At 40.9% G+C, this 12,133-nt stretch overlaps 1 protein-coding gene across 1 annotated transcript in view; it reads right to left on the bottom strand.

The window, feature by feature from the left end:
• Positions 1–12,133, bottom strand: part of LOC118843617 (zinc finger protein 2-like) — a 111,104-nt gene that overhangs the window by 36,873 nt on the left and 62,098 nt on the right. The window lies entirely within an intron of this gene.

Below are 12,133 nucleotides of genomic sequence, written 5' to 3'. Positions count from 1 at the left end.
TTTGGCAAAAAAAATTGAGAGATTGATCAGTTGAATAGGTTAGTTATAAAACAAGTGACATAAAACTGAGTGTGCAATAAACCCAAAAACCTCAGATACTGGGGCAAGGATTCACTATGTGATAAAAACCTGTGGGGAAAACCGGAAAGGAGTTTGGCAGAAACTGGGTACAGACCAACATCTCACATTGTATACCAAGATAAACTCCAGATGGATACATGACTTAAACAGAAATAGTGACATTGTAAGCAAACTAGAGGAGCTGGGAAGAAATTACCTTTCAGATCTATGGAAAGAAGAAGAGTTCATGACTAAACAAGCAATAGAAATCAGAGGAAATAAAAAGAACAATTGTGATTATATAAAATTGAAAAGACTGTTCCTTAATGAAAATCTAATTCAGTTAAAATGAGAAGGAAAACATAATTGGGAAAGATCATCGCAGTAAGTTTCTCGCGAAGGTCTCATATCCAAGATATATAAAAAACTGATTCAGATTTATAAGACTAAGAGCTATCACCCAAAATATAAATGGTCAAAGGATGTGAACAAGCAGTTTTCAAAGGAAGCTATCCAAGTTATCAACAATCTATGAAAAAATGCTTCAAATCATCAGTAATTAGATAAATACAAATTAAAGCGACTCTGAAATTCTATCTCATACCCACTAGCATGGCAAAGATGACAAAAAAAAGTAACAAATGTTGGAGCATCTGTGGGGAACAAGTGCATTGATGTACTGGTGGTGGAACTGTACATTTCTGGAAAACAATATTGCACTGTAAAGTTACTACTTTGTACATTCTCTTTGATCTAACTGTGCCACCAGTAGGCATGTACTGACAAAGAAATCAAGTAAAGAGGAAAAGTGCCCATATGTATAAAAATATTTATAGCAGCTCTTTTCATAGTAGCCCCACACTGGAAATCAAAGGGATGTTCACCTATGGGTGAATGGCTAAAAATTGTGGCATATGAATGTAATAGAATATTATTTTGCCATAAGAAACGATGAAATGAATGGTTTCAGAGGAAACTGGGAAGACCTGTGAGGAAAACTGGAAGAGCAATTTACACAATGATGACATCATAGTAAAAAAAAACATAATTGAAAGACTTCAGAATACCGCTTAATTCAATGATTCAGAGGCCTGGAAATAAATCCCATTACCTGCCTCCTGCCAGAGAGAAGAAAGACTTAAAATCTAAAATGAGGCATGCATTTTTAGATGTGGCCAATGTGGGAATTTGTTTTGGTGGACTATATGAAAAATAAAAAGAATTTTTTTAAAAAATCCTTGGCTGTAGAGAGTTCATCACCTATTGGAATAAAACTAATTTCCTAGGTATGAGAAAGTAGGGCTTTGGTTACTAGAGGAGCAACTGATCAAAGATGTTTCAGAATGAAGAAAAAGGAACCATAATCTGGAAAATGAGATGCCATGACCAAAAAAAAAAAGGAGGGAAAGCCAATTTTACCTGGAATTTGGCAATCAGGAACACAGCATCCATTCCTTACTCTTCTATGCTCCCTTCTTGGGAAAAGAAAGAGTTCTGAGAAAGTAGGGCTGAAAGAGGAAAAGGAAACATAAGGAAAACTGATTTAATTTACACCAGACTCAGTGAACTAAAAATCTCATACCAATTAAACATGAACCTCCCATCCCAGTGATAGGGAAGGCAAATGCATAACAATCTTGCCTTCTCCCAGAATCAGAGGGGAAAACCATGAATGTTGATAACCAAAACTGACTTTGTCCCTCTGTTCATAGCAGTTTGCATAAGACAGATCTCTGTACTGGGGAGTCAGAAAATGGCTTGAATTCACACCCCTGTCCTCAACTTAAACATATAACCTTATTATGCATGAGTAATTACTTTTAATGAAAGAAAATACTTCAGTGTCCTTTGTTGCCTCAAAAAGTATGTGAAGAATCAATTTTCTTACTTGGAGAAAGCAGCTTCATGGATATAACAGTATCAGAGAAGTATCATGATACAATGGAAAAAGAATGAAACTGGGACTTAGAATACCATACTATGGTTACCAGTCTGTCCCACCTAGACAATTCGAGGTGAATTGCTTAACCTCAAGATATTAGTGTCCTCATCTGTGAAATGGGGCTAATAATGAGGTAATGAGTGATCCCATGAATCACTCATGAACTTTAGTCTCATTACTTCATAATAATCCTTCTTACATACCCTGCCTGTACCATATCAGTTTCTGAAAGGATGACATGAGAAAAAAGATGGGAAAGCATGTGAAATATTAAAAATATCACATGTTCATGAGACCACCTTGGTTTTACTCAGCTCAATTCTCAGACCTACTGAGTTAAGTTACTATGTTTTCTTCTTTCTCTCTGAGAAAGATCAGCCTCATTCCTTTTCCTCTGACCAATCTTTGATTACCCTCACTTACTTTCTCATGCACATGGATCAGACTATCCATGAGAAATTGCTTCCTCGCTGTCCTCTGATGATGTGCTTCTATTCAAGTTCTGATTTCTCTAGGTAGAATTGTCAGTGATTCCTCCAACTCCAGAGCCAATAGTCTATTTTCCTTTTAGGGAATCTCAGGTCTCAGCTATGAATGCCAGACTGCTATCAGAGCTGATGGAGCATCCTTCAAGTTCTTACTCCCTCCTGGAATTGAAACCACCTAAGGATCCAATGAGTACTTCTTATCTTAGGGTGAATTTCCATTGCTAAATGAAGTGCTTCCACTCAGGAATCCAATTTATACCTGCAAAATGTAAATATTGTATATAGAACATGTTTCATAAATGTCCGTTGAATGAATTAATGGAACCGACCCTCTAGATCCCCAGGTAGGACCTCTAATAGATTCTACCAAGACCTGCTGAGAACAGATAAGAAGAAGTCAGCATCAGGGACCCAGAAAGTACATTGTCTACCCTTTGGATTCCACAGAAATGGAAAACAAATGCATCAAATATAGTGTCTATTCATGAGATGAGCATGAGGGAGAAGCGATAGGCTGTTCTTAAGCATGAACAAAGCTCCTAGAATTTGGTGTAGACACAGTGAAGTACATACATACATACATACATACATACATACATACACAAGATTAATAGAGAGAAATATAGATTCAATCCCAAACCCAAGACCCTATGCTAAAGACCTGAAGATAAGCCCACCCCTCAAGGGATCGATTTTGAGAATTCAATTCATTTCAGTTTATCAAACACTAAGACCATATTATGTACAAGGTATTTTCCTAGGTATTAGGGGTACAATATGAAAAATGGCATGTCCCTTTCCTTAAGTAGGTTCCAGGTGCTAGGGAAAATGATATGTACATGTAATACAAGGGAGAACATGAAAGGAGCAAAGGAAATATCTAAAGAACTCAAGGAACTCTAGAGGATGGAGAGAAGGCTTTTAGCTAGGAGATTATAGAAGGCCTCAGGATGGAGACAGTACCTGAGCTAAGTCCCTAGGGAAGAAAAGAATTTCAACAGATGGAGTAGAGGAAGGCCTACATTCTAGGCGTACAGGATGACTGAAATAAACATATGGAATCAGAGAGTGATGGGCTGGAATACAGAATAAACCAAGAATAGTGTGAGATGAAGCTGGGGCTGGTAAGGCAGTTTGAGTCTAAATTGGGACATCTCAAATTACAAGAGGGCAGTGTTTATATTTGATCCTAAAGACAATAGGGAGCCACCAAAGGCTTTTGAGCAGAGGAGTGACATAGACCCAAAGATTTTTACCAGCTATGTGAAGGATAGGCTGGAGAAGAGAGCGGAAGGAAAGAACACAGTTAGGATTGGCTCAGCTACAAAGACAGAAACATTCCTTTCCCTCTTGTTTTGTTTTGGAACCCTTTTTGTAGGAAGGATGAAAAGCATTTTTAAAAAGCTACTAAGTTGACATTTCCCTTGAGCAAGCTTACCTTGGGGTACATAGAGCTGACCGGTTGAGGTTTTGAATAGGCCTGATGGCAGTAACACCCAGGGTCACTTGGAGAGTGGAAGGAGTAGACATAAGCCATGAGAAGTTTACTAATACCTGCTCCCCCACCACCACCCATGGTCATTCACTCCTAAAGACAAGGTAGAAGTGCCGCCACCTGACCTCCCACCTCTATTGGGTAACTGAGTACCTTGGATAGGGAGGAAGCCTGGTGAAGCAGAAAAAGCACTGAACTTAAAGTCAAAATATCTGAGTCTGAATCTTGGTTCTGCCATGTACAACTGGTGGGTCATGAACAGAAGAAGAGCACCTAGAGCAAATAGTGGGGGGGGGGGGAGGGCAGGTGGTACTAGTCCCACTGTGTTCTGCTCTGGATAGACCACATCTGGCCTCTTGCATCTGGGTCTGCAAACTGGAACATTTCCAGATAAGAGTCCAGGATGATGAGGGAGGGGCCTCAGCTTGCTACACAATGCCTGGCTAAGGGACATAAGGACATATAGCCCAGAGAAGGGAAGACTTGAATTTGAAGGCTATCACGGAACAGGATGCATCCCTAAGGGTAGAACCAGGGATGATGGGCAGATTATGGAGAGGCAGATTCAATTGGATAGGAAGAACTTCCTTACAATTAAAGCTGGCAAAACAGAAAGGGCATAGTAAGAGGTCAGGAGCTTTCTATCACCGGAGCTGTTCAAGTACAAACTTCCTTATTTAGACCACATTTGGAGTATTATTACTTTGTATATATTTTTCACATACTTACTGTGAATATGTTGTTTCCCCCAGCAGAATTCCCCTTGGCAGTAGGGGTGGTTTCATTTGGTTTTGCACACCCAAGTGCCTACCAAGCAAACTCTCGATAAACAGTTGATTGGCTAATTCTGTTCGGGTCTGGACACCAAGTTTATAAAGGACAATGATAAACTATCCAGAGGAAGGCAGTCATGATGAGCCCTTGTCTGAGATGCTTCCTGATAAAGTATAGGTTGGATTAGATGAGCTCTGGGGTCCCTTCTGACTTAAATTCTATGATTTTATGATTGTGGGAGGCAGTGGAAAGAAAACAGAAGGGATCGGTGTGAAAGGTATTGGAAGTAGGATCAACAGAACTTGGTAACTGATTGAATGTGACAGGTAAGAGAGAATCAAAGTAAATAACAAGTTTTCAAAGATAGAAGACTGGGTGAACTGTAGTTTCTCTGATAAAAACAGTGACATCAGGAGGAAAACGAGGATAGTAGCAGGTAAGGTGGGGGGAGAAGGGGAGAGCTAAGTTTTATACATACTGGTTTTGGGTGCTAGAGGGAAATCCAGGAGGAGCTGTTCTGCAGGCAGCTAGAAAATACCGGTCTGCAGCCTATGAGAGAGAGGAGGCTGGGATTCACAAATGTTCCCAGATTCAGGCTCTACAGACCTAGGGAACTGGCTAAAAGGCAGGATTTAAAAGAAATGATCTCTACCCTAAATAGTCATTTCCCCAATTTGAGAAAAGAGTTGAATTAACACCACTCTTAGGAAAGTCAGGGGACACAGCTATTACTCATTCACATTTTTGTGTGGATACAGGACTTTTAAAGGGGATCTCTTCTAAACAGGAAACCTGGCATAAAATCCTTGCTTGCTACTAAGTATGGTTATGTGATCAGGAGCAGATCCTTCAAAACCTCAGTTTCTTCTTCCATAAAATGAGGCATTGAATAATATGATGCTTAAGGTCCCTTCTAGCTCTAAAATTCTAAGATTTATTATGCCTGAGGAAACTGGCAATTCTGGCAATAAAAATTTCTGAAGGAAACAAAAGCAAAGCATTTGTTTGCAGGAGGCCTGGAAGTAACTGAAAGCTTTCAGTTAATAAACAACATTATAGAACAAATGTTCATACTAGCAAGAATATTACAAAGTAAAAGGCAAGCTGCTGGCACCATTTGCTTTGGAAGCACAAGTATGCTTTCAGTATGCAAGTAGATTTTCAGTTCTAAGCACTTTGTCAGGCTGGGAGGGTGCCAGCTTAGAAATACCCAGCCAGCATCTGGGTTTATGCTGGTAGGAGCAGTTTCAGCTCTCTTAAAAAATAAAGGCATGTTATTCTGTTCATTTTAAGGCTCATTTGGAGTCAAAAATACTAGGTGACAGCTCCTTTTGATTAGATTAGTAGCAAGAAATGAGACACAGGCTTTAAGAAAAAAAAGCACCAGCAAACATTGAGAGACTGTCTTGTATAGTAGAAAGATTCAGAAGTGGAAGGTTCAAGTACCTATCACCACTTACTGACTGTATGACCCTGGCAAGTCACTACCTTTCTAAGCCTGTTTCCTCATCTTTCAAACAGGGATAACACTTGCACCTGCCTCACAGGGTAGTTGTGAAAAAAAATTGCTTTGTGAACTAATGAGTCATCAAAATATGTTTTTAAACTGCTGGATGGAGGAGGGGCAGTAATAACCAAATGGGCACAATACAGTTACATTTTTCAGTATGGTATGTAAAACAGTGTATTTCTGAATGTATTATGTAGATGGGAGAAAAGGAGGAAGAGTTAGCCTTCAAAGGAAGACAGGCTTGGATAGGACAGCTGAAGATGCTAGAGTAGCCAAAGTGGATGTCTCAGGAATATGAGGGGAGAATTCAAAAGTAGCAGCCCAGTGAATTTGCGAGTCATAAAATATCACAAGATGTTAGAGCTGGGGTGGGGTAAAAGGGGGGGAAATCCTTTAAGATTATCCAACCCAGTTCTCTCATTTTACAGCTGAGAAGGCTGATGACCAAAGGTTAAAGAATTCAGCCAAAAATCACAGCCAAATCTGTGTGGAGCTGGGACATAACTTGTCTAATGTTCCCTAGTCTAGTGTTCTCTCCACTACATTTCAATGCTTCCTCCACTTCCAAACTTTGCTTGGGCAAAGGAACTAATTTTTCAGGTCCCATTGAAGGTCAGACTCTGACCTAGAGAGATGTAGCTTCTGCCCACAGCAGTGAGATCAGTTGGCAGGGGAAGTCATCCACAGTGAACATTGATGCAGGAATGGGCATTATGCTAAAAAGAAAAGTTGTTGCCTGTTTATGTCGATAGTTTATGTCCAGAGAAGCTCATAAACACTCAGTCATCAAGGTTGATGGTTTTGCCCCCTCTCACCATTCTACAGAAAAGGTTCTCTCCAGGGTTAACAATGTCATGTCTCCTGACCCCACCAAATGCAAAGTATTTTTCTTAGTTGTCATGCCCCTCTCCTTTGCATTGGAATTAAATCTGTTATCTCTATTGAGGAACCTTCACCCTACCATTAGCAAACTTCCCTTTGACCTAAACTTATTTCTCACATTCCTTCCAGTCTTCACTGGAATTGGCCCTTACCTGAAGACATTGCCACCCTCACCTATGAAAGATCCTTCCCTCGCACCATAGCCCTAAAATCAATGGGAAAATGTATGTGTAAAGGGGCAGGGGTGAAGTGACCATCTTAACTACTCACCTTTGGACCATGGAAAAACCAACTTGTCTCTCCGTCCACATTTCCCACTGTGGAACTCTTTTTGGGAACTAGGAGGACCTTTAATGATCATCTAGTCTAGGGGTTCTTAACTTTTTTGTGTGTCATGGACCCCTCCAGCAGTCTAGTGAAGCCTATGGACCCCTTCTCAGAATCATGTTTTTAAACGCATAAAATAAAATACATAGGATTACAAAGAAAACCAAAGGATAGTAAAAATAAAGATGTAGTACCTTCCCCATCCAAGTTCATGGGCCCCACCTCCCCGGAAATCTAGCCACAGACTCCACATGCACTCCAGATTAAGCTAACCAGGTTTAACTCCAGTTGCAGTTCAACTACTTTTTACACAGGAGGAAACTAACTTGAGGAGAGTGCAGGGAGGGTAGAGAGGGAAAAGAAGAGAGAGGGAGAGAGAGAAATGAGAGGGGAGGGGAGGAGCGGGAGAGATGAGGGAGGGAGAGAAAACGGGAGAGTGTCAAATGCCACCTCCTCCAGGAAGCCCTCAGCTTCTGATTCCCTTGCCCTCTGGTGCCAGCTCATCTCCCTGGCCAGACTGCCTGCTCCGTGTCCCACTCACCCGGGTCACCCCTCCGACAGATATGAATGGCCCGAGGCTGCGGGCAGGCTGGAGTTCACCGGCCCCACCAAGAGCAAAAGCCACCGGGATGGATGGACACTGGCCTCAGGATGGACCCTACCCCACACATCCCGGAGGGGCTTCTCCCCGGGCCCCGAACGCTCCGCAGAGCTTCTGTTTGTCCCCCGAAGCTTCTCAGACAGACACCAGTTCTCGCTCAGGTCCTCACCTCTCCAGCTGACCCTCTTTGCCTTGACCCAGAGAAACCGGTTTTCTGCCCCGACCCGCTACGGTCCCCATAGTGGAACGGCACTAAGCCTACGATAATGTCTCCCTAGAACTACGATTTCCAGCGATCCTTCGGGTCGACTCACTTCCGGTTTCCAGCCTACATTCCCCGAGGCCCTAGCAACCCAAGTTCAAATGCCCCACAGCAGGAAGAAACGAGCCTGATCTAGGTGGAGATGCTGGGAAATTGAGTCTCGGAGCCAGGGGCAAATGGATTTCCGGAGTCGAGACCCGAGCAAGCGCTCTCGCTCGGCTCCTGTCAAACTACCTTGTTAAGAAAAGTCAGACTCGGCTTTAAGCACCGCGCAGGCTAGTCACCATGGTAACAGCCTCCGTGGTCCATATAAGTTAAACCAGGAGTGGGGAACCTTTTCATGTTGGAAGGCCACATTAATATTTAGCTGTTATCAAATAAGGCTGCATTCAAGAAACTTCAATTAGATACACTTTAAAATGTACATTATTTAGTAAAAAATTAACTACTATGTACTTAATTTCAAAAAATGAAAACTATTTGCTAATTTTAAAGTTAACTAACCTTTTAATGACTTTGTTGTGTCTGTTTTTTGTTAGAAAGCATTTGAATATTTGATTGCAGCAAGGAGGTCCGCAGTTTCAGTTGATCCTCTAGATGGGTATCAGCCATTTGTGACCTTAAGGGCATCTTGATTTGGGTTAGGTAAGAGAATGTAGATTCGCAGCAATAAGTAGATAAAAAGTAGGACAGCATTTTTCGGCCATGTTGCCAAAGGCATGGGTGTTCTACTGCATTTTTCCATATTTCAATTGGATCTTTCTGAGCATCAATCACTTTAAAATGTCATCTACTGAGAGCTCAGTCAATTCCATCTGTAGTTCTTTAGGTGCCTTGGTGATACCAACTAGGTGAGGCTAAAATGCTAATTTCAGTGTCATGATTCTCAAAGTCAGGGAACCTTTCATTATATTCTCCAGTTAATAGGTCTATAACAGCTATGTATCCTTCAAATGATTCAAATGCTTGTCAATGACCTTTGCTAACTGGGGAAAATGTTCATCTGAAATTTCCTTTTGCAGAAATGTTTTGAAAAAAGAGCTTTTTTTAGAAATGCTTGAATTTTTTTTGCTACATATCATATATAGACTTGCAAAGAAATATTCAAGTCATTTTGATTTGACAGGATAGCACCCAGAAATGCAGCATTCCTGTAGAAATCTTCTTTCAATAATTCATATTGCTGATCCTGTTCATAAAATTCAACTATCTGTTCTCACAGAGATAAAATTTTGGCTAACACCTGACCTGCAATAGCCAACACACTTCAGAATGATAAGGCAAATCCACACTGAATACCCTCATCATTCAACTTTAGTACGATATGAAATTGACAATGCTGTGTTGCAATTGCAGGAATATCGTTAACAATACTTATAACTTGTTGCAAAGTGTCACTTAAAATGGTAGCTTTAGCACAGAGATTTTACTGATTCAACATACGATGAAAAGAAATGAGAGCTTCTAGATCTGTTGATACTTTTTTTATTGACTGAATGATTTCTGGGGAAGAGGTGACATGCCTGGCTACGGTGGTGGAACTATATACTTTGTTCAAAAGAAATATTAATACTTGAGATTAGAGTTGGAAGTAACATCATGTTAAAATTATATGACTTATAGAAATCCACAAAGCAAGGAATGGGAACATGGTGGAGAGCAATTTGTTGGGAATAAAAAAAGCAATCAAAGAATAATGACATGTATTGTGACAGAACACAGACCACTTGACCAGATGGAGTATATTGATGATGCTTTCCAAATACAGACTGCAAAGTTATATGGGGGACAATATATAATCATGATGAGTTATCTCAAAATATGCTATTTTGCTAATCTGATAAAAGCAAAATCTAATAAATTATTCATTTATTTGCTGACAATTTCAGAGCCAAATAATTTAAGAACTGAAAGAGATCTCAGAGGTCATTTATATCTTCTATATCTATAATGTCCCTAACAAGTGATAATCTGGCCTTTTGCTGAAGACCTTCAATGAAGGGGAAGTCATTACTTTTAAGGTAGTCCATTTCACTGTTGGGCAGCTCTCACTGTGAAAAAATATTCCCTTAAAATGAGCTGAAATATTCTTCTCCGTGATTCCTTTAAAACTCTACCCTACCCCTATATCTTTTGCTTCTAGTTCTATTTTTAGGAAAGCAAAAAAAGTCTAATATTTCTACAGAGTCTTTCAAGTAAAGGCTAGCATTCCCCACATGCCAAGTCTTGTATTCTCCATATTTGAGGATTTTGTTTGTTTTTTTCTTGGTCTAGACCTCCCATGCCTTTGCACAAACTATATCCCCTTTGCCTGAAATTCAGTCCCTCAGTTCTGCCTGTGAGAGACCCCAGCTTCTGTTAAGTGTTATCTCATGTGTCAATTCCTATAGGAAGCCATTCCTGGTCTCCCTAGTTTTTAGTACCTTCTCCCTCCTCAATCATGTATATAATTAATTGCTTATATATTCTATTCCCTACCCAATCCTACCCCACAAGTGTAAATTCCTTAAGGGCTAAGACTGATTTTGGTTTTGTGTCCTCATTGCCTTGCACATATTAGAGTTTGATATTTGTTGTATCGAATAATAGGTTCTGAGGCCTTTGGGGAAGCATGGTACCAGGACTCATGCTCCCTCGGGCTTACTCCTCTGATGTGAAATACACAGCTAATTCCTCAAAAATCAGATTCTAAAACACCTCCTTCCTAAAGGAACAACCTCTCAAATGTTCCTGGGAAGTGGGCTAATGGTGACATTTCCTCTGCAATTAAAGTATATATAGGAAGTTTTGTCATTGTGCACATCACTTGAACCACCACTCTCCCTGCCCCCCACACCAATTCTCATCAATCAGTTAAAAAAGCATTTATTAAGCACTTATTAGGAGTCAGGCACTCTGCTAAGCCCTAGAGATACAAAGAAAGGCAACAGTCTTTGCCCTCAAGAGCTCACATTCCAATAGGTGAGATAAAATAACTGGATAAGACCAGATATGTATGCATTGATGATTAGGTAATAGCAAACATACACATGTAAATAACTAGATGATACTAGATATATACATGTAAATAACTAGGTAATAGCAGCTATGTATGTGTAAATAACTAGTTAATACTAGATATATATGCAACTAAGATAGAAACATGCTAAATACCAGGTGATAGCAAGTATGTACATGAAAATAATCAGGTAATTACCAGATATAGACATGTTAGTAAGGAGATAGCTACATGTCAACAAATAGATATACACACGTAAATGATTAGATAATATAAGATGTATAGAGTAAAAGAGAGGGGAGGGGAAGCACTAGTGGGGAGGGGCTGTAAAAGACCCTTCCCTTCTTCTCCCCACCAGGCGACAGGTCACTTAATGATCATTTATTAATCGCCTACTAAGTGCCAGTCACAGTTAAGCGCTGGGAATACACAGAAGGGCAAAACAAACGAGCCAGTCTCCGCTTTCCAGGAGCTCCCCTCCTACAGTGCCGCTTTACCTTGGCACACCTGGGGAGCCTGAGCGACAGACTCACTACGAGCTGCCAGAACCCCTAGATCGACCCCCAGTCCTCCTCGCTCCCAACCCACACTCGACGCGAGGGAGCCCAGGTGATGACAAAAGATCAGAAGAGCCTGCGACTGGCTCGCACGAACGCGCTCCCAGAGGTCGGGGCACAAGTGGGAGGGATGGAGAGCACCTCTGTACCCACCCCAGGTCTCGGCCCCTAGCCCTCAACTGGAATTGAGCTTCTCACACCCGAGCCGGAAGCGGCCTGCCGCCCAGAGGATTCTGG

This window comes from Trichosurus vulpecula, chromosome 3 (genome assembly GCF_011100635.1).
Source record: "Trichosurus vulpecula isolate mTriVul1 chromosome 3, mTriVul1.pri, whole genome shotgun sequence".
In the NCBI taxonomy this organism is placed as follows: Eukaryota; Metazoa; Chordata; class Mammalia; order Diprotodontia; family Phalangeridae; genus Trichosurus; species Trichosurus vulpecula.
This window is presented reverse-complemented; position numbering and strand designations above follow the sequence as displayed.